At 40.0% G+C, this 20,985-nt stretch overlaps 1 long non-coding RNA gene across 1 annotated transcript; it reads right to left on the bottom strand.

Annotated features, from left to right (window-relative positions):
* Positions 1-603: 603 nt before the first annotated feature.
* On the bottom strand, positions 604-1,785 carry LOC120735995. The gene is made up of 2 exons (XR_005696395.1): positions 1,696-1,785; positions 604-1,391 (listed from the first exon to the last, which is right to left on the bottom strand). It is a non-coding gene; the product is annotated as an uncharacterized LOC120735995 (long non-coding RNA).
* Between the last annotated feature and the right edge of the window lie 19,200 nt (positions 1,786-20,985).

Consider the following 20,985-nt stretch of genomic DNA (forward strand, 5'->3'; position numbering starts at 1 on the left):
TGTGTGTGACTGACTGAGCACATTTGGAAAGGTGTTCATGCAGAACAGCTTCAAAAGATTTGCCACCAAGTCTAGCAATGCTTTGCAGTTCATTGAAAAAACTGTTGGTGGCGACGTTGGTAACAGCTGCGATGTACTCAGGTGACAGGGCTCGTATCTGATAAGTGACTTCATTCGGACATTCAAGTGTGTAGGGTAGTAAGGGTTCAAGTATCGACAGAGCAGATCCAGTCTCATACTCTACAATAGCATTTTTGTGATAAGAAGACTTAGCGTCATCTATCTTAAGGGTTCTCGCTGTTCGACCATATCTGCTTAAAAAGTCTTTTAAAGCTTCATCAGCGTCTGTGCCTGTAATCCCACTAACAATAACTGAGTTAGGGATTTTAACATTCTCTCTGTCAACTATTTCCATTTTGCCGGACTTGGCCTATTTTTGAGGTCTGGGTCAGGAAAACAAGCTTGAGGGATCAATTACTACTCCTGGCTGGCTCGCCACTTCTGTAACACTTCTGGAGTCGTTACAGTATACTAGGACCAGTTAGGTTCGACTACTAGAGCAGTAATGAGTGTAGCATGTAATAAAGACCACAGACCAGTAAATACGTTTAAATTGCCGGCTTATTATTTTGTGAAGACAGAGAATAGACAGTTAACACACATTACATAAAACATTCAACATCACACATTTAAGGAAAACAAGATATTTTCTTTCCCCTTCTTAGTTCAGTATGTTCTGTTAGTTCATCCTATTTATCTCAAAACCTTTTATTTGGCTTTAGAAGGATGTTATTTTCAACCTAGGTTATTGTCTTATTTATTTCAAGTTCTAAGTTCAAGTTTATCCTTTGATCTATTTGCATTAACACTGTGTTATTTTAAATCAAGTTCAGTTCTTTAGGCCCAAGATTTAATTTAATCTTGGTCTAGGTTCACCTTTAAATTTCAACCAGTTCTTATTTTGTTTTAACCCAACAAAATTATTTACATTTCCATTAACACCATTACAGCATTAAAATGTAAGGTTGACCAAAATAAATTACAAAAATAAATAAATAAATGTAAAACTGAAAACAATTCAACAAAAGGCTGAATGAATCCCTTAAACAAACAAACAAAAGAAAGTTGTCTCTGTGTCCTTTAACTATTAATCCTGGAATTGCTCTGAGTGATTATCCAGTGCTTTGAAAGTCCACTGTTCTTTTGCAGAGGTGTATGGATTAATCCTACCAGTTTTTTCAGCGAAAGAGCTCAACGTCCAGCAGGGGGCATTTTCTTTTTTCTGCTCGGTACAGTTCAATGGGTCCGTGGGTGGCTCGCCATCTTGTTTCTCGCTCAGCGGATCAAACTCCGATTCTAGCTCGGCATTTCCCGATCCAAACCTTAATGGCCTACCATAACAACAAAATAAAGTGCATAAACATTCAAAAATAACACACGGGTAGCCCTTAAATAACAGTAAAAGTCAGTTTTTTCCAGCTTATTTAGCCGTAAATGAGGTGACGCCAATATGGCGCGCTGAAACACCGTCAAAGGCCTTTGAAGTACAGCCTGTGTGTCGGTTAAGCACGAATCCACCGTTTTTAACATAAAACAACATAAATCTGCTACCTTGGCTCTCCATTTGCATGAAATGAGCAATATAATACAACAAAACATTTCTTGCATGAAATAAAATACAATTTCTGAACTCACCAAATCCCGTTCGGTTATGTTCACAACGTCACCAAGGCAAGGACAGGTCGGAAAAACAAAAATATATTCTCCAGAGCACAAAAATGGCGTGTGATAGCCACGCTGCAGCGTGCCCTTTCACAATAAGAGTCTCAACACATATTTTAGCCATTTTACCTGAATTAACATAAAACACCATGAATTAGCAAGTTCTGTACCCTTTTAACATGTTTTTAAACACAAATGAAATCCTATAACATGAATTATATCATTGCTGATGTTTTTAATGAATTTTCTAACCATTATGATCTATTTATTGACTATTTATCACCTGTAATATATTTCTTATGACTGTTTTTACTAACAGGCTTTTATTTATTGATAGCTATGTTAACCAGGGTTACATAAGGTCCTCTTTGACCCTTTGATATAAATGGTTATAGTTTTTGTCAAATAGTCTACTTGTATCTTTAGTAAGTGTTACCCCCAGGTATTTAATTGAGTCTGTGTTCCATTTCAATGGATGTGTTTGTTTAAGCTTTTCAGATGGACTATAATTGTATGGAAGGGCTTCAGTTTTATTTAGATTCAGTTTGTATCCTGTCATTGGGCCAATGTTTTTAAGACAATTCATTACCTCCGGCAGAGACTCCTCAGGTGTTTTTAGGAATAAGAGTACATCATCGGCATAGCATGCTATTTTATGTTCCACATCACTTATTGTAATACCTACGATCTTTCTGTTTTGCCTAATATGTTGGGCAAGTGGCTCCAGAAAAATAGCAAAGAGAAGAGGAGACCAGGCGCAGCCTTGTCTCACTCCCCTCTCCAATGTTAGAGATTGAGTTAGGTGGCCATTAATCCTAAACCTTGCAGACGGGTTATCATATAATGCCCTTACGTTATTTATTATCGGCTCATCAAAACCAAATTTATGCAATACTCTATACAGGTATTGCCAAGAAACAGAGTCAAATGCCTTTTCAGCATCAAGACTGAGGATCACAGTCTGCTCTGTATGTTGTTGTATAGTTCATTATGTGAACTATAATGAACCGTGGCTCTGACATCTGTGGTCATGAAGTCATTTGAGCGCCTAGTTCTCTCCCATCTCAAGACCCTCACGGCCCCCCTCCTGGACCCCCTGCAGTTTGCATACAGAGCCAACAGGTCTGTAGATGACGCCATCAACATGGCCCTACACTTCATCCTGCAGCATCTGGACTCCCCAGGAACCTACGCCAGGATCCTGTTTGTGGACTTCAGCTCTGCCTTCAACACCATCCTTCCAGACCATCTCCGAGGCAAGCTTTCCCAGATGAATGTGCCTGATCCCATCTGCCGGTGGATCACTGACTTCCTGACGGACAGGAAGCAGCATGTGAGGCTGGGAAAGAATGTCTCGGACTCCCGGACCATCAGCACCGGCTCCCCTCAGGGCTGTGTTCTTTCTCCTCTGCTCTTCTCCCTGTACACCAACTGCTGCACCTCCACCCACCAGTCTGTCAAGCTAATCAAGTTTGCAGATGACACCACCGTTATTGGGCTCATCTCGGACGGGGATGAGTCTGCCTACAGGAGGGAGGTTGAACGTCTGGTGTCTTGGTGCAGCCACAACAACCTGGTGCTGAATGCCCAGAAGACAGTGGAGATTATTGTGGACTTCAGGAAGCACACAGCCCCACTCCCCCCCATCATCCTGACTGACACCCCCATCACCTCTGTGGACTCATTCCGCTTCCTGGGTACCATCATCACTCAGGACCTGAAGTGGGAGCCCACCATCACCTCCGTCATCAAGAAAGCCCAGCAGAGGATGTACTTCCTGAGGCAGCTGAAGAAATTCAACCTGCCAACACGGACGATGATGCAATTCTACACTGCAATCATCGAGTCCATCCTCACCTCCTCCATCACCGTGTGGTACGCTGGAGCCACTATCAGGGACAAACAGAGACTGCAGCGTGTTGTGCGCTCTGCTGAGAAGGTGATTGGCTGCAGACTCCCATCTCTGCAGGACCTGTACACCTCCAGGACACTGCGGCGTGCATCTCGGATATCAGCTGACCCTTCTCACCCTGGATACAGTCTGTTTGACCTGCTCACCTCAGGCAGGAGGCTCCGGTCCATTCGCACCAGAACCTCTCGCCATAAGAACAGTTTCTTCCCCTCTGCTGTTGGACACATGAACAATAAACGTACGACTGTCCCCACCACTAACTCATGACCCTACGCTGTGTTCACTGCATGATTCCATGTTTTGGCACTGATCACCACCTGCACTCATGCATATATCTTTCTATGTAGCACTTTTAATTCTTATTCTTACTTTTTTTTTTTTCATGTCTATTTAAGCGCAATTTATGACAGCATGTTTGCACTGAAGCACCGCAGCAATTTCCTAATGTTGTAAACCTGCTCAACATTTGGCAATAAAACCCTTTCTGATTCTGATTCTGATTCTGATGTGTAAAGCGCGTCTTGTGTTATCCTGGGTTTGACGTTTATGTATAAAGCCAGCCTGATCATTATGTATGAGGTTAGGGAGTATTTTTGTAATATCTTTGTCTAGAAAATAGCATCTTCTTTTCAATTTCCCGAGTGTACATTAAGTTAATTTCGTTTCGTTTTTTAATTCGTTCTAGCCTAGCTGGATTTTGGTTTTGTTCATGGCTGCTTTCTAGCTGTTTCAGTTGTTTTTGGGAATCCTGTAGTTTTTGCTGGTAAAGTTTCTTTTTCCTTGAGGCAGCTGCAATGATTTTTCCTCTTATCACCGCCTTTGCTGCATCCCACAGTATCGGTACCTCTTCATTATCATTTTCTTTCATGTACAGTTGGATTCCATTGCTCATTTCTTTCCTAAAATTAGCATCATTGAGTAGGCTGGGGTTAAATCTCCAGGGTGGGGTGGGGTGGGCTGCTTTTAACCATGTAAAGCACTTTGTGCTACATTTTTTTTTTTTGTATGAAAAGTGCTTTATAAATAAAGATTGATTGATTGATTGATATTGTATCTCTTTTGTTTCCCTCCAAGTCAACTACAATATGCATTGGAGCATGGTCGCTAAGATCTATTGTTCCAATGTCTGAGTCAATAATTCTTGAGCTGTCTCTGCTATAAACAAGGAAATAGTCTATTCTAGTGTATGTTGAGTGATGTGAGGAATAGTAGGTATATCTTCTTGTATTGGGGAACATTTCCCTCCATACATCAATCAAACCCATGTCCTTCATCAGCTCTTTCACTTTTTTTTACCAATTGCTTTGTTGGAGCCTGTTTGTTTTGATATATCAAGGTTTGGGGTTAAATGTATATTCAGATCACTTCCACAGACCAGGAATCCTTTAGACTGAGTAATCATCAACTCTATTATCTTCTTGTAAAAAGAAAAAGTGCTACCAGGTGGAATATATACACTGATCAGAGTGAAAACAGATCCTTCTATCATTCCCCTGACCAAAACATATCTACCGTCCTCATCTTTCTCTTCATACATTTTTTCAAAAGAAACCCTGTTAGATATCAAAATTGCAACTCCCCTCTTGTGCTTTGATTTATGTGATGAGAAAAACACCTTAGTGAAACCCATCTTTTGTAGTTTTTTATGTTCTGTGTTGTCTAGATGCGTCTCTTGTAAATATACAATATCAGCCTTATCAGCGTTTGATAGGGTTGAGTATTCCATTGACAGGAAGGAAAGAAATTTCAGTCTTTCATGTACCATATCTAGCAAGAAACAGTGACCCTGCTACATTCAGCCTCTCTGGAAACAGTGCCCTAATAACTAAGGGAAAGTAACTTTGGAGAATGTTTGACGTTTATTCAGCTGTGTGAAAACCCCAGAGGAACCCACCAGAGGGATTAATAAAGTTTTATTTAATCTAACCTAATTAAATAACTTTAATCTCAGCCAAACCAATTTACTCGGGAACAAATAAAACACTGAAAAAGGCCAAACAATAACATGTTTAAGTTATTTAAGTAACTTATATATCATGTTTAACCTGAGTAACAAAAGACCACGGTGGTTTGAAAACGATGTGCCCGGAGTTTGCTGTTCTCGTCGGCTCAGATATTTGAAGTTTACACAGCTACATTCTTGCCTGAAAATCTGTTAAAAGTTTCTTTTGTGACCAAGAAAGGATAATAAGAGTAATATTAAAACTAAGTAGCTGCAGTAATAGTAGCCATTGTTGGAAACTGGAATTGGCTGGGCCAATCTGGGATATGGTTTTTCAATTTTGTTGTCCGGGTGGAAAATCGGGAGAAATTGGGTGGTGGTGGCTCCAGGAGATTTTCGGGAGGGTCACTGAAATTCGGGAGTGTTGGCATGTATGGCCTAGCATAGCCTGTAACGTTATTATGACGGACACATTTTATGAGTGAACTTGACTTTAAGTGACTTACAGGTTTCTTTGAAAAATACTTTCTTATATCCAGGTTCTTCCTTTTTGCTATCATCCTCCTCTCTTCCTTGCAGGCTTGCCGCTGCTAAAACTAAACAGAGCTCTCTGAAAGGCACAGCCAATCACATTGGCCATATTTGTCACATGATGTAGGACTCCAGTAGAGAACGTAATTTGACTCTTTGTGTACCGTGGGTGAATGAGACGTTGACAGATCGTTTTTTTCTTGCTATCGGTTTTGTTTTTCTTTACTGGAAGAGATCAAATTATTGGTGGGGACAATTTAATAATCGCTCAATATTGGTGGGGACATGTCCCTTCCGTCCATGCCAAATCTACGCCCTTGGCTTAAATACACAGAGGGATAACGAGGGAATGAGACACAGAAGAGGGAAGAGCACAGCTAGGAGTAATCAAAGGCTGTATCTCAATTCAGGGGCTGCATCCTTCAGAGGACCCGGCCCACGGAGACCGCAAAGGTCCTCCGAAGACCAAGACGGCCGGAAGTGCGAGGCTGTGAAATGGGATGCTCTAGCCTTCAGATTTGCGACACCACTGTTTCGGTGGAGTTTAATGAACTCAGCCATCTGCTCCTTGCTATCTAAAATATAACAGGACACTGGAGTAAATTCTCTACCATCTCACACTTCTGTTTAATTAGTTCTCTGTTTGACGTTTATTCAGCTGTGTAAAAACTATAACTTTAATCTCAGCCAAACCGATTTACTTGCGAACAAATAAAACACTAAAAAAAAGCCAAACAATAACATTTTTAAGTTATCTAAGTGACTTTTATATCATGTTTAACCTGAGTAGCAAAAGACCGAGGGGGGTTTGAAAATGAGGTGCCGGGAGTGCGCTGTTCTCGCTGGCTCCAGTGAGTCTTGACCTCGCAGTCAGCTTTTGAGCTGGTGGGCAACAAATGTCTCCGAAAACATTAGAGCACTTTTGCAAATATGTGTTGTCTTGATAAATCGAGCAGATATTTGAAGTTTACACACCTACATTCTCGCCTGAAAATATCTTGAAAGAGTAATATTTCAAACTCTTTAGTTGCCGCGTTTAAAAAGTATTTTTATATTATTATAAAAGTATTATAAATAATAATTTAATTAAAAAGTGTTCAAAAGAGTAATATTACAACTAAGTAGCTGCCGCCATTGTTGGAAACCGGAATTGGCTGGGCTGCAGTACAAATTCTGGGATAGTTTAGGCCATGAAGGATGCACCTGACCCATTCTTCAAATTCGGGGAAATGAAGAACGAATTTGTCAGCCGCATTTGGAGCAGTCTTCGAATTGGGACAGCCTACGTCGCGTCGCTGTGAAGTAATCAGCCTTTAAATGCGGCCTCCAAAGGATGCACCCCTTGAATGACGAGACCAAGGGGAAGTAAAACTGACACAGATGCAGACTGTCAAAGTAAAACAGGAAACATAACACAGAGACACAAACTTGACAAGGGGATATGGATGATAGGGGCGACAGAGCAAACATGGAACAGAGAGACAGAAACCAAAAGACTAAGAACTCTAAATAACACTGAAACCAAAGACAAGAGACTGTAAATAAGACAAAAACAAAGACTATTAATAATAAACAACACAAAACACTGGGTCACGACCCAGGACCGTGACAATTTAGGGAAAAAATGTGCAACTTATTTACACATTCAGATAAAACTTTCTTACAAGAATAAAGTTTTGTTTATTAAATTCTTTCAGTGCCTGATAGAAAGCTTTCAATATTCTCGGCCCAGATTGCATCGTTGAAACTGATGAAGACCAAGAGACAGTTTAATCCTCATCATCTTGTCCTTTTGTGACCATTAACAAAGCAATCTTGATACAGTTCTCTTCTACAAGATGATGGGTGTTTTGAGCAATCATTATCAACACAGCCAAGACAAACACAAAGCAATACTGTAATCAAGTCTTTTGTGTGCAGATGGCAGACGTGCATATCCAAAGACGTGCATTTGTGGCAGTGGGTATCCAAATTGTAGTCACTTGCTTAATCTGAAGCTTTTGAATCAGTGTAACAAGATGACAGCTGTGCAGCAGAATATAAAGCAGTGTAGAGAATGATGCCGTAAAATGATATAATACCAGCGTCTACAGTTATCAACATGGCGGCGTTCCAATTTATGAGGACCGAATCATTGTTATTACATGAAAATTGGGTACTCATCGGTCACACCACACCCACTTTTGAACAAACATGCTACTTTCAGCTGCTCCCATGTGACAAGAGGTCACCAGCAACGACACTGCTTGTTTGATTTGGCATTGTTTTAAGTCGGATAACTTTCCTGACACAACTGCAAAAGGAAGCATATATATGACTGTGGCCAAATGGTGGCAGATAGAAGGATGGTGAACCAGTATATACAGGACAACTCCAAGTACCCGTATTCCACAAATGTCAACATGAATGATACTAAAAGCTTAGCCACGGCCAAACAGCTCTAGTGAGTAACACAGGTGCTGAGAAGCTGGTTAAGCCACATGCAGAGATAGATGCCACTAATGTCAAGACAGAAAAACAAAGCACCGGGAGTTCCACTCAAAGTCCAGAAGCCTGAAGCTCTCCGAGCAATGAAAAGAGGGAGGGCGATGATTGATAAGTGTCAGAGCCACGATCCAGGAAAAAAACAAATAACATCTAATATATCAGGAACAAGGCCTCCCCTTAGATGGGCGCCTTAGGCAGCTGAAGACAGACAGTGACAATGAACAGGAGAAACGAATCCCCTCCACTGGATGTGCCACTGACAGACCAAGGAAGTGCCTGACATCAAGAACAGCAGTGGCAAGAAAAGATTGGCCTAACAGACAGCACAAAAGCTCTGATCATGGCTACACAAAAACAGGCCCTAAGCTCCAGCTTCATAGAGGCAGGACTCTATAACAGCTGACAGTACCCAACCTGCAGGCTATGCAGAGGTGCACAGGAGACAGTCCTGCACATAGTAAAAGGTTACAAGATGAAAGCTCAGATATCAATGAAAAATGAGACAAAGATGACATCTTTCACTGTCAAGAAGGACATCTCAGTAATTGTCAGAGATGGAGCAGATGCATGGGACAAAAGAGAGAAAGCCCTTCAACTGTAGAGTTGATAAAGCAGCCACTCCGCTGACCCTTCAGACGTAACAGCTATCATAACTGGACCTGTTTAAAAAGTGGCCGAGGAGATCGAAATGAAAGAGAAGGGTCCAGAGGCAGAAACACAAGCGCAAGGAAGAATGTGCAAGACAGCGCATCTGTATGGACTGCAGCATCTTCACAGAAAAGACAAGCACTTTGAGAAATGGGCACCTTAGCAAAGGGTGGACTCCAGAGGAAGATGAGGCTGCGGGAGAAGAGATTTTGTAACAACATAAGATCTTTTTTTTAAATCCATGAACCAACACACAACCCTGCCCAAAAGATGTGACTCTTCAGACTCCCCGTGCTTCATGGTCTCTGTGGACAATATTTTCTAATTACTTTTACTCCCATCTGGATGGAACATTTCTGTGCAGAGTTTGCATATTCTCCACAGCTGCTTGGATTTTCTCCCACATTCTCTAAACATGCATGTTAGGTTAAACCAGACCTTCCCAAAGTGTGGGGCCCGCCCCCTGGGGGGGGGGGCGGGGCAGAGCCGGGGGCGCGGTAAGAAAAGGAAAAAAACAAAACGCTTGGACACTGCTAGCATGGGGCTCCCACAGAAACGCAAAGCAGGAGATGAAGCATAGCTGAATATGTTTCCAAACCAACTTCATTCTAAGCCAAAGACTAGAAAATATGGTGAAGCATATCTTCCCTTTGGTTTCACCTGCACAAGTGCCGAGGTAGGTCTCCCCTGCAGAATTGGTTTTCCCTTTGTTGGGAGCATGGGCTGGGCTCTTCAAATCACGGAGAAACAGTATCCCACATTCTTGATTTTTGTTCACAAACACTTCTTGTAATGACTAACTACTCCTGACTTTTTGGAGATGTTAGCTCTGTATACAGTAAAGTTACAGCGGGATACAAATAATATCAGGCTGATCCTGCCACGATTTGTTCCCCGTTCAAATCACGGACAAACAGTATCCCACAGTTGTTCATGCTTTTAAACCCATTTTGCACAGAGAGGCATTTTTTGACAAATGTATTGATAGCAATGTTGAATATTATTACACAGAAGAAGAAAAAAACAACTACATGTAAAATAATCACATGGTGACGCCTTTGTAAATGGAGGGACAGTAACTGCATGTAAAACCTGAAGACAGTCAGATTAACAGTAACAGTATTTCGTCTCGATCTGCCATTCTGCAATTCATCTCATGTAAACAATAACGTGGAGCACAGCCTGACGTGAAAAGAGGCACATACCTTTGATGTTGCCAGACAAACTCTGTATTCCTCGTCCGCAATAAAGGAGTTTTAAAAAATCTCCCTTTTCGGTGATTCGAAACGCCGTTTACATGTGGATGAAACAGCTGGTTTTCAAAAATACCTGTGTAGGTGCGGACGTAGCGTAAAAGAGTTAGTAGTTTATTTTATTACTAACTGTCATTTATTGCAGGTGCACGCACAGGGGGATGGGGGGGGGGGGGGGGCGCGAACGTTTTTCATGTAAAACAAAGGGGGGCCCAGCAAAAAAAGTTTGGGAAACACTGGGTTAAATGTTGGCTCTATAATTCAAGGTTTGCTTTAATTACACCCAACAGACATTACTACATTTTTACATGTCACTGACTGTCTGTCCACAAATACACAGACAAAGACATACATCTGCCAAAGGGCGCAAAATACCACTGTTGTATTTTCTGCTACAGTTTTTAAAAATGTTAGATGTTAGACAAACACAAAAATGAAAAACACAGTTAAAATAGCACCAGCTGTGTTACCACATGTGATGAAGTGAGAGCTTCTTAAAAGTGGCAGAAAACAAAACCCCAACATAATTGAATGGTTCTGTTTTCTCATAAGCAATAGCCTAATCATGTTGAATCAATTTCCCCTTTTCTTTGTTGTCTCCTCATTTTTCCTGCTGTTTGTTACTAATTAAAAAGAAATTAGTAAAAGGGAGCTTGTGCATTTAAAACCGAGAGCCTTTATCTCATTCTTTAAAGCGGTTGCTGTGCAATCACTGATAATCCATTAACAGATTCATTTTCTTGGCCAACAAAGGCCAAGAGATTAGACAAACGGCAATGCATTTTGTAAATAATCCATTGTTTTATTTAGATTAGACTGGTTGATGGTACAGGAGGCAAAATTGGAGGAAAAAATATGGGTCTTGGTTTCAAACCCACGTGACCATTAAAAAATGGATTTTTTTCTCACACTCAACTATTTCTCAGCAAAGTTAAATGCATTTTCAAATCTCAGCAACTAGCTTAATGTCTTACCCATCTTCAAATTCAGCCTTCGGTTTGCTCTAAGTTATATATCTGCAAAATTTCTTGATTGCACAGACAGACAGATCTGATCTGCCCACAGACATGTAAACACCTTTTGTAATAGTATCTGCTGCTGTAGCTGGACACAATCAGCTACACCGTCCACTTTGGTACTGGAACATGCTGAATTATTGAACTGAACTATTGTTGACTTATAAGGCCTAAAATAAAATTAACAGCAAAAATTCAGAATTATTGATTAGTCTAAGGAGTAAAAGAACAAGTGAACACAAAACCAAAATATTACTGTCTGTAAACACATTTTTGGCCACTTGGGAGACTGATTTGCATCAAATTGGCCTCTGAGATGAGATTGACTATTTGCAGAGAGCTCCTTCATGGACAGCAGCTATTTCTGTAGATGAGTACTGTGAGAATGAACTGAAACAGTTGTAGGTGGGTCAGCTAAATGACTGTGAAACATTAAGAGCCACAAAGATCTGAATCATTACTCTCAGTATATTCATCGCTGCAACCAACCCTTCTTTGTTTCTTTAGACATTTGTTAAAGTTTTTTTTTTTTTCATTCATTCTCAACAATCATTAGGTTGGGCTCATACTCAACCTTTGTTTCACTGTCATCTAAAATGCCTGTAAAGGTTCAAGATCACCTCAACAACAAATGTAGAAAGTTTGGTGATTGTATGTCATTGTATGTCTTTCACTTTCATATTGACAAAGTCAGCCCACAGACATACAAACACCCACCACCTGCAAAGGTCTTTTTTCAGTAAAAACACGCTTGCCACATACAGGTGGACAAAGTGAATAAAATACTGGACTTTATCAGACTTGCCGAGCAAAGACCTCCAGCTGGTATGGGTGGTTTGCAGCCAAGTCTGAAGTGGCGTGAGGTCTGAAGTCCTGGTCCTCGTACACCAAAAGGCTGGATTGTACACTCGGGTTAGAAATTAGTTACAAAAGGAGGAGTTCAAGTATCTTGGGATCCTGTTCACAAAGAATGAGTGAGGAGTGAAAGATGGACTGGATCAGCATCTGCAGTGATGCAGAGCCGAGTGAGAAGGTGAGGCTGACGATTTATGGGTCAAGTCCTGCACTCATAACTAAAAGCGGCAGAGGGGAGATCCAGATGAGGTGTTACAGCATCTGCTCAGGTTGCCTCCATGATTTCTTCTAAGTGAGCTGTTGCAGGCATGGCCGACTTAAAGATTACTCCAGCTTGGCTGTGCCCAGCTAGAAGAGCTGGAGGGAGTAGAAGATCTGGGCTTCTCTGATTACACTGCTGCCTCTGTGACCTGATCCAGGGTGAACTATGTAGGGATGGAATTTATCAAACACTGTTACTGTAATAGAAAAATGATAACAAGTTTGTCACTCTGAAACATATAGAATATCAAGCAGTTGCTTATTTGGTGCATAACTGAGGTCTAGGTCACCACTGTGATGACTCTAACACTATCCTTTCAGAATGTGTCATTTTTCTTCTTTTTAAATACTGTTCATACCCAACATGCACTTAGAACAAAAATGTGACAAGATAACAAAAGTCACATGCTACATGCTCCCTACCACGATTGGTACATTCAACCTATCTTATCCCCAATCTGCAGCCCCAGGAAGTGGGCAAGTTTGAGCCACTTTATTATAAAGTTGTTTTTAATTCAATTCCAGACATGGAAAATATTCTAAGAAGAGTTTGGGCAGATAGTAAATGTTGGAGCTATTAGCTGAGTACACTGCCTGAGAGTATCATATTGTGCTTTATTCACCGCATCCATCTGAATGTATTTAATGACAAAATTGATGCTGTATTCCGAAACAACTTTTCCCCAAACTTTTCTTTACAAAATCATGACAATGTGCTCAGTTAGCATTATGCAGGGTCACTCACACTGGAGACATATTGGAGGTGTTTATCTATATCCATTTACAAACACCAGAGCTGTGGACAAAGGCATTTGCTAATGCAGGCTTGAGGAAGGAAAAACATATCAGGTACAGAAAAAGGAGGCATGTCTTGGCAGGAAATCTCTCGGGACACCAGGGTTCACTGAGCGCTGGTGGTCTTTAAACTCCCTTGCTGCTGAGGGTGTGTTTTGCTGAGACAGTGATTCATTAACATACATATGAGAGAAGTGTACTCACAGGAGAATTAGAAGATTTAAGTTTTGAACTGTGTAAGGCTTTGACAGGCGTGTGTGTGTGTGTGTGTGTGTGTGCTCTTGAGGTCATACTGAAAGTGTGTGAAAGAGCGTGTTCCCTATTTGTCCTTGATGCTTTATTTCCACAGAAAGTGGTCAATTAGTTCCAAAAGTGTATCAGGTGGATTTAAAAATATGATAATGCATGCAGCAAAGTGGACGAGTTTGCTTAGGCACGATGCTAGGCAATTTAGTGCTTCACAGCTATTGTAGCTGCTCTAAGACTGCAAAGCCTTAGGCTCTTTACAGAGTAATAAAGGGTGGTCAGTCTGTGCATAAAAGGCAGCAAGGAGTTGAGTGTTTAAATACTTAACCGCTATGCATATACATGCAGGTTTTGTAGGAATTTAAATGGGATTTAATGTTTCTATAAAACAGACACCTAGGGGTTGAAAATATTCATCTTATAAACGGCAGTCTTTATTTATGTTTTTCTTTGAAGTTTTTGGGACATGCTGATAAATTATCTAGCTAAAAAAATGAAAAAGTAATTCAAGGATACAAACTATTTAAGGTTGATGCCAGGCAAGCCTCACTTGGTTAGTGTTTGCAAGGGAAACACAGCAGAAGTAGCTTACAAAGCAAATATGAACATTGTTATGGATTCTTTGCTATACGTAAAAGCATGAGTAGCTGACAGTTACACACCAGTTCATATTGGTAGTGTTTACTTTGTTATTTGTTATTTAGTTTTGCTTCCCGATATTCCGTGATTACTGTTGCCTGTTGATAGTTACTTCCACTTTCTTATTTGGGTCTTAATTATTTACACAAAGCATCATTATGTCATAATATTCTTTTCATTATTTAATTCCTTTTTTAAAAAACATGTGTGACCAAATGATTGTACACCACTGCTGCCTTTTTGGTCAGGACACACTTTTAAAATAAATTTTTAATCTCAATACTTTCATTTTTTTTTCCTGGATACATAAAGTTTGAATAAAATAAATTAACACTTCTGTATTTTCATATGTGAACCCAACTCATTTACTTAACAGCTTCAGCTTTTTCTTCTTTAACCTTAGTGCATGGGTTGTAATTAACTAGCAGAAACAAATCTGTGATACAGTGACAAATTCAACCAGTGCATTTATTGGCATTTGTAGCAACAAGGCCAGTGGAGGAGCTGGGATCAAACCACCAACCTTACATTTAATTTAGAACGCATGATGCCTCCTTTACTCCAACTAGATTACCAAATGTATTTATTAAAAATATAGTTAGCAGTGTGTAACATAATAGCATTTTCCACTGAGCGAGTAATTACACTCCTTTTTAATAGCACCACAACAATTAAAATTTGTTTCAAGGGAACCCGTAAAACCAAATTGTAAATAATTGTATCCAGACTGAGAAGGTTCATTCAAAACTGCAATAATATTACAGTTTTTTTTCACAAAAATATTTCTGACAGTATTTATGACCAAAAAGGCTTTGGGGGGCTTTCAACCTGGAAGTGCAGGATTCAGAGGCTAGTGTTGCTAAGCTCGTATAATACCCACATTGTGTTGTAGTTTATTTGTGTTGGGTAAATTAAGTTTACATTTACAAATAAGCTGACTCGTCCACTTTGCCATGATAAGAGCAGGAGCAAAGCCAACACATGACACCATCTGCTGCCACAACAAGCATCACCTGTAGGCAGTGCTGTGAGTGGCAAACACTTGTCCTTTAATCAAAGCAAAGGGCTGCCAGTTAATAACCAAGGAAGAGGAGGTATAGATGCCAAAAGCAAAAGACAACACCTGTTGTAACAGGCTAAAACCCTGCTAGCAGCTGTTATAAGGAGAAGTAAGAGTGTGAACAAGCATGCAGACACTTTCTCATACTCATGTGGGTGGAGGTGTTAAACGGTTTGACTGAAGGGTGGTACTAGAAGAAAGGTCACAGGGTTGTTTATCCACGAGGATTGTTTAAGAAAATATTATGTGGCGATTTTGTGTGCAAAAATGGTATTTTGGCCAAAAGGTGAGGGAGATCACAAAATCAATATTTGGTATTTGGCGAATAAGGTGATTACCATTGGAAGGATCATAAGTAGGGATGGGTACCGGTATCCGATGCCATTATGGCACTGGTTCTGACATAAACGGTAGTAACCAGACCGAAAAACAGCGCACATTTCGGTGCTTTTTTTTCCTGAGATGTAATACACTTTGGATTCTAGCCAATCATTTTACCTTTCCAAGGATAGTAGGCGGGCCCAGGTACATACGTTCTTTTACAGCAGAACTACAGATTAAAAATGGCCAAGGTGAAGCGGTCAGAAGTCTTGCTGTACTTCACAGTAGTGATGGGATTTCCGGCTCTTTTTAGAGAACCGGCTCTTTCGGCTTGGCTCACTAAAAAGAGCCGGCTCTTTCAGCTCCGAACCGGCTCTTCATGTTGTTTTGTTGCTTTAATTATTTTATTATTAACAACAATATAAAATTATGCACAAAAGGAATTACTAATGTAAAAAAAAAAGTGGTTTTATTTATATATATTTATATATAAATATATGCAGTGGCCACTAGAGACAAAAAGCACGTACAAACTCCAAAACACATTGCTAGCGTTAACTGAACTTCCAAAACAGAGCTACCTAGATCACTTAAATTACACAATTGAAAGCATATGTGTATTGTTTGTGTATTTATACACAAGCACTCATATATATTCAAACAATTTAAAAAAAATGTTCATTTACCTGTTACTACCACACACCAAATCCAGTCGTTGGTACTTGCTGGCTTGTTTAGCCACTAGGCAACAAAAGCTCAACACTGCGCCCTAGCATCCTGGAGCACTTCTGCTGTCTTTTGTACGTGTTTTGGAGTTTTTACGTGCTTCAGGGTTTGTACGTGTTTTGAAGTTTGTACGTGCTTTGTCTCTAGGGGCCACCGTAAATATACTTTTATTTATTCACTCCACATAAAATTTAATAAATAAATCATATAATACAAAAACCAACTATTCACATTTCAACTTTTAACTATTTAAATTTTCAGCTTTTTCCTTTTAAACAAATTTAAAGTGAAACATACGGTGGCCCTGAGAGGCCAAACGGACTGCAACTTCAGAAAACACCTGCAAAAAGAAAAACGCTGCAAACAGAAAAACACCTGCAAAAAGAAAAACGCTGCAAAAAGAAAAACACCTGCAAAAAGAAAAACACCTGCACCTGGTCAGCTGGTGGGTAACAGGCCTCTCCGAAAACATTAGAGCACTTTTGCAAATATGTGATGTCTTGATGAATCGAGCAGATATTAGAAGTTTACACAGCACTATTGTCGCATGAAAATATCTTAAAAGTTTATTTTGTGACCCAGACAGAGTAATATTTCAAACTCCACCACTCTGTGTTTCTCCGCCACTGCCTTGTTTGAGCTTTGGTCGAAATGGATTCTGGGATATTGCATTTCGTCATTTCGAGCTGATTGGAGACCAGAACAGCCAATCAAATATTTTTGCATCCAAGTCTGTGATTGGTTGGTTTTGTGGCACAAATATAACGGTGTACAGAAAGAGTTGAGCATGCACGGGCAGAAATGTTGAGAGCGTGAGCAACACATTGCGAGCGAGCGCAAGTGCAAAAACTGAGCAAGAGAGGCTGCTATTGTGTGTGTGTGGATAATAGCAAACACTGAAATACATTTTTTGCACGCAGCAATGAATTTTGTTCACTCAAATTCAGCTTTTCTTCGCTCAAAATAAATTTCTCCTCAAAATGCAACACTTGCATCTGCAATTTGTTTTTTACGTGCGCTCAGAATAGTGGCACAAAAATAACGCCATATAGAGCTGCAGAAAAGGCTAACGTTGTTGTCTTTTTACAAAAAAAAAAACCAGCTAAACATGAGAGGTTATAGGACAAGGTTTGTGTTTTCTATTGTTTAAGCACCAGTTCCAACCAAATGAGGTATGTTGTATCAACAGAAAAGGCTAACTTGGTTATCATTTTGCAGAAAAAAAGAGACTTCTAAAAATAAAAACATAAGAGGTTTTTGGACAAAGTTTGTGTTCTCCATTCTTTAAGCACCGTTTCGACCACCGTTTAAGCACCGGCACCGTTTCAAAAGTACCGGTTTGGCACCGATATCGGATAAAACCTAAACGATACCCATCCCTAATCATAAGGTCACTAAACAGACCACATCATCTACATGTTTGTATGTGGCTCCCGATGAAAGAAAAGGTGCAGGTGTTAGAAATCATGGTAAAATTGTCCACTGGGGATAATCAATAACCAGAGTTACCATTCTCTGAGTCTGCGCTTTCTAATTTTTATGAATGGCCACACCACATTCAAGATGTTGATGGACAAAAATCTGTCATGAGCCACAGCATGATGTTAAAGGGAATAAAATAATGTGATAACCCTTTTCATATAAAATTAGAAATAAAATTGCAAAAAAAAACCCCTAAAACAAATCCTTGTCAGATGCCCGAACCACCTCAACTGGCTCCTTTCAATGTGGAGCAGCAGCTTCTCTACTCTGAGCCCCTCCCGAATTGCCGAACTTCTCACCCTATCTCTAAGGGAGAGGCCAGCCACCCTTCGGAGGAAGCCCATTTCTGCCGCTTGTATTCGCAATCTCGTTCTGTCGGTCACTACCCACAGCTCGTGACCATAGGTTAGGGTAGGGACGTAGATCGACCGGTAAATTGAAAGCTTCGCTTTTACATTCAGCTCTATCTTCACCACAACAGAACGGTACAGCGTCCGCATCACTGCAGCTGCTGCACCAATCCGTCTGTCGATCACCCGCTCCCTTCTCCCATCACTCGTGAACAAGACCCGGAGATACTTAAACTCCTCCACTTGGGGCAGGGTCTTGTCCCTGACCCGGAGTGGGGACTCCATCCTTTTCTGCCTGAGGACCATGGCTTCAGATTTGGAGGTAAAAACATGAAAATGGAAATAAAACATGTTATATGTTATTGTATGCATTAAATTTTTTTCACACACAGCAAGAGCTACAGAATCTTACTCAGAACCAAAACCCTGCCCATTACCCTTATCTGTCCTTGATTTGGAAAATGTTTATGTATTCACATAGCTGACTAGTAGGTTAACCCTAGGTTTAACCTGAAGTATTTCCATGCTTTTCATGGAAGACACAAACTTATTAAAGAATAGTTAGGCTATTCTTTGGCGACTTTGAAGTTTACTTTAGGTACTTAAAGATATATATTTTGCATTTATTTGCCCCATTAAATACTTAAATAGGAGTCTAAATACTTGGAAAATAATTATCAAAACAAAATTAGATTTAAACCCAGTCTAGTGAGCATCTTCTGCACGTTGTCCTGCTTCCAGAAGGACAATGTGACCATCCTTACAAAGCAAAAGTAAAGTGTGAATTTTTAATTTTTATCATTAGTAACCAGATCTCAATCCAACAGAGCACCTTTGGGATGTGCTGGAACAGGAGAGTCACATCATGGGTGTGCAGTCAACAAATCGGGAACAACTGTGTGTATCATGCCTTTTCCTGAATTCTTTTCAAGCATCAGACGCTCAGGATGATGTCCCTGGCTCCGCTCGTGTAACAAAACAAAATGAAATACTTATTATTGATGGAAAAAAAACTACTTGGTGAACAAAGTTTGTTGTGCTAGGAGTTTACAAGAGTACAGCAGTTCATCAGAGATATTCTAACAGTCCCCCCCCCCCCTCCTTTTTTTGTTTTCTGTCTTATAACAAGTTTTTGCAAGTAATTTTCCTGCCCATTCATCATGCAATGATCCAAACCAGGTGGAGGAAATTTCTGCTATTCCCACAACAATGGATTGTGAAACCTTTAAGTGAACTGCGACAAACATTACCTTGAATCCTGAAACCAATTATGTGCTGTTTGTAGCAAAATCCTTATATGCATTCTTGCAGGAAATATACAAAATAAAATCATGACAGAGCAGAAAGAATTACAAGCTGGCATTCATTTTAAGTGAGATGTGTGCAGGACAGCAATTCTAGCGTGTGTGTGTGTGTGTGTGTGTGTGTGTGTGTGTGTGTGTGTGTGTGTGTAAGGTATAATTTATTTTTAGCTGAGATCTGTTTGTTCAGGGTTTCAGTTTTCAGAAACAAGAAAAGATGTCATGAACTTTTCCAGTTATATATTCGTGTGAGATTCCTCTGGATGAACCCTGCAGTAGACAAATCCACGGTAAAAAGACCACCAGAGGCAGTGACCCACATGATGAACAGCTTAATTTTTTACCTTCAATCATTCTATACTCATTCTATTATTGCACATGGCAGAGAGATCAAAAGTTCATTCAATATGCTCGAGTATGTTGGCCACAAATGCAGTCTGAAATAGTCATTATGGTCCTGAGCTGCAACAGCAGGCCTCTTTAACATCAAAAGGATTTGCTTTTTTGTCATTGTCCGAGATTTTGGTTTGGGGTGAATTGATGAAAATTCAGGAAGGTAAAAAAACAAAACAAAAAACCAAGCAGTGAAAATACTGCAGTGCATTTATTTGGTGCTATAGTTAGGAGGTTACTGTAGATAAAAAGCACAGTTTGAGCTTCTTCTGCACTTCAATCTCAGTGTTGTAACAGAAGAAATATCCAGACTGTGTTTGATCCAGGTGGGAAACATTTTAACAATTAACAGTCAGATGAACACAACAAAGCTTCAACTGCTTCAATTGAGTCTTATTTCGTTTCCAGACCTTGATATCACATGTCCACTGCACCTGCTGCTTTCATAGTTACTAGTCTGTCATATTTTAACCAAATTAAACCCAAGATAAGCATCGTTTTGGACCACATATAGTCCTAATATAGCCATGAAAATCTGATCCCTCTTCTTTAGCATATACAGTGCCTGTGAGCCTCACTGAGCACGTTTTCACTGATCATCAAACACACACAGGAAATTTAATAATGAAAAGTAAATGAATGGTGTTTGGGCAACACTAAGAAAAAAAGAGCATGTCCTCTGTATACTATGTTCTGTTACTCAAACTCACATACTGGAAAAGGTTAACAGCTTTAATTAGCAGTTTAGAACCCAGTGTTTAGAGATTTGTCTAATTTCAGCATTTCCTGATTTCTCTTCATATTGACATTCCTGGGTTTTGTTTCTCATCTGCTTCTATTCAGTGGTTCATTTTATTTTTTATGTATTTTTGCCTCCCTTCTGTTCCCGTGTCGGTTCTGATCCCATCTCTTTGTTTTGTCTTGTTTCCGTTTGTGTCATGTTTGCTGTAATTTCTCTGTTTTTCCCTTTGTTCTTGATATCTTTAGTTTTCTTCTGTGTTTGTGTTTCTAGTTTTATTTATCTGGGTTCTATTTTCAGTTAAGG

The sequence above is a fragment of the Simochromis diagramma genome, unplaced genomic scaffold, assembly GCF_900408965.1.
Source record: "Simochromis diagramma unplaced genomic scaffold, fSimDia1.1 OVJJ01000333.1, whole genome shotgun sequence".
NCBI lineage: Eukaryota > Metazoa > Chordata > Actinopteri > Cichliformes > Cichlidae > Simochromis > Simochromis diagramma.